The sequence below is a fragment of the Limulus polyphemus genome, unplaced genomic scaffold (assembly GCF_000517525.1).
Source record: "Limulus polyphemus unplaced genomic scaffold, Limulus_polyphemus-2.1.2 Scaffold1068, whole genome shotgun sequence".
In the NCBI taxonomy this organism is placed as follows: Eukaryota; Metazoa; Arthropoda; class Merostomata; order Xiphosura; family Limulidae; genus Limulus; species Limulus polyphemus.
The window spans coordinates 280,676-283,072 of record NW_013666678.1 but is presented as its reverse complement, the minus strand read 5'-3'; positions in this window follow the sequence as shown (position 1 = coordinate 283,072).

Genomic DNA, 2,397 nt, shown 5'->3' with positions numbered 1-2,397 from the left:
CATTGATAGGGGAAATAAATCGGTCTTTCATTAGCCCATATGCAACAGTTATGGCGATTAACCTTTCCATATGTATGGAAAATTGCTTCATCACTAAAGAGAATGTGGTCCATTAAATTTTCATTCTGAATGCGTTCAACAAGATTGGCACACATTGCATTTCGCTGTGGATAGTCCTCTTCATGCTAATCATGTAAAACCTGAAGATGATAACTTTTCTTCTGCAAATGTGATGTCAAAATTTTGTAGAACTTTGAATTGGGCAGCCTGAGTCTTGGTGATGCGGCACAAATTGACATGCGTGGTTCTTCCATGATAGCCCTTCATACTGCATTTACAGCATGCTCTGAGACACATGGATGTCTAGATCTTGGTTCATCATTAACAGATCCCGTTCTTTTGAATTTACTCAACAATTCACCTATTGTCTTGTCAGTAGGACCTGGCTTATGAAATTTTCTTTCAAACTTCTCTCTGATTTCTTTACATTTCTTTCCTTGAATACACAATGTTACCACCATTACACATCCTTGCACATTCATCTTCGTGGGGTTCTGCAATACCAATCAATAAAACCCGTTATTTCACTGAAATAGATAGGGACTTTATAAACACCTTGTATTAATAATCATATTTTTCAATTTATGAAATCATTTGTTATTGTACCCAAATAAATGTAACCTATAGGACACAATTGAGGTTTTTTTTACTTTCTATTACTTAGCAGAATTTTTAAACATACAAGTTTTTCTTGAAAATATGTTCATAATATATCAGAGTATAATAAAAATTTTAAATTTTATATAGACATGTAGGAATTGATATATACTAACCTAGCTAGCTATAGTAATATAGAAAGCTTTAATGTTACAAAAAGTATTAAAACAAGAAAGTTGAAGCTAAAAAAATGAGTTGCCTGAAACTAAGAAATTTTAACCCTACATTGGCTGAGCCAAAGTAGGGATAATAAATTTTAAGTAACTCAGTTTTTTGTAGTTTTGACTTTCTTGTTTCAATACTACTTATAACATTAAAACTTTCTGTGTTACTATTGCTAGCTAGGTTACATACATATCAATTCCTACTTGTCTTTATAAAACTTAATTTTTTTTTACTATACTTGTTTCCTTTTTATTACTATATCTTTGTGAGCCAGCAATATTAAGTATGGGTTCATGTATACTCAATTCAGGATCTCTAACAACCTACCCTCAAATCTAATTATATACCCAAAGTATCACATCGTCCTTTTTACACACATATATATACTAGGATCCTTTTCAGTACAAGAAAGGAATCACTGAGACCCCAGACAGAAGAGTTCTATAAAAACATTAGAGCGATAAGGTTCATAATTTTTCTTTACACTTGTCTGGAAAAGTCACTTACTTACTTAGATGAAAATTAGTTGAAATAGCGAAGTTTTGATTCACTCCATAAATATGTATATATCAACTTAGGCAGCTTTATAAGTACAATGAGGTTTAGTTTTGCTCAGCCAATACTGTGAAATAGTCATTGGTAATATTTAGACATTTCAAAGGTGGTTTTAAATGGCCGATTTTTATGGCTGCCATTACGATCCCTACTATTAAGTACTACAGAGTGATGAACAAGAAAGGGGTTTAGTTTTATTAAGATTAGTATTAGCTGCATTAGGCCACATGGCTACAAACATTGCTCAATTATACAAGCATGAGGAATATTAATGCTAGTGTAACATTTAATGAACTTTTTGTTAATCTTTCTGGTACCTCGTAAATCAAATCTGTTAAAACAAGTAACTTGTACTCAGTACTTCATGTGTCAACCTCACTCCATGGAATGAACTCCCATCTGAATGTTAGAATTTTTGGAAAGCTTTTTGTTTTGTGTAAGTATGGAAAGGTAATGATAACAAATCAACTGGAATTTAAAAATTTACTGATTTAAAAAAACAAAACATATTTCCATAAAATATTTTAACTGTCAACAATTACCTTTGTAAACAAAACTAGGGATTCTTCAAGGCTGATAGTCTACATTCATTATGGTACCAATACATTTTACTCCTAAATTACGGACACAAAAATACATTCCTGCACAAATCTGGAAACTTTTTGTCCTGATTCTTATATGTAGATTAATACAGGGATTACACTACATCAGCTGAATCATTTAAATGATGCTACTAATTTAATTAGGCCTGGCATGGCCAGGTGGTAAAAGGCACTCGACTTGCAATCTGAGGGTCACGGGTTCGAATCCCTGTAACACCAAACATGCTCGCCCTTTCAGCCATAGGGGCATTATAATGTGATGGTCAAACCCACTATTCGTTGGTAAAAGAGTAGCCCAAGAGTTGGTGGTGGGTGGTGATGACTAGCTGCCTTCCCTCTGGTCTTACATTGCTAAATT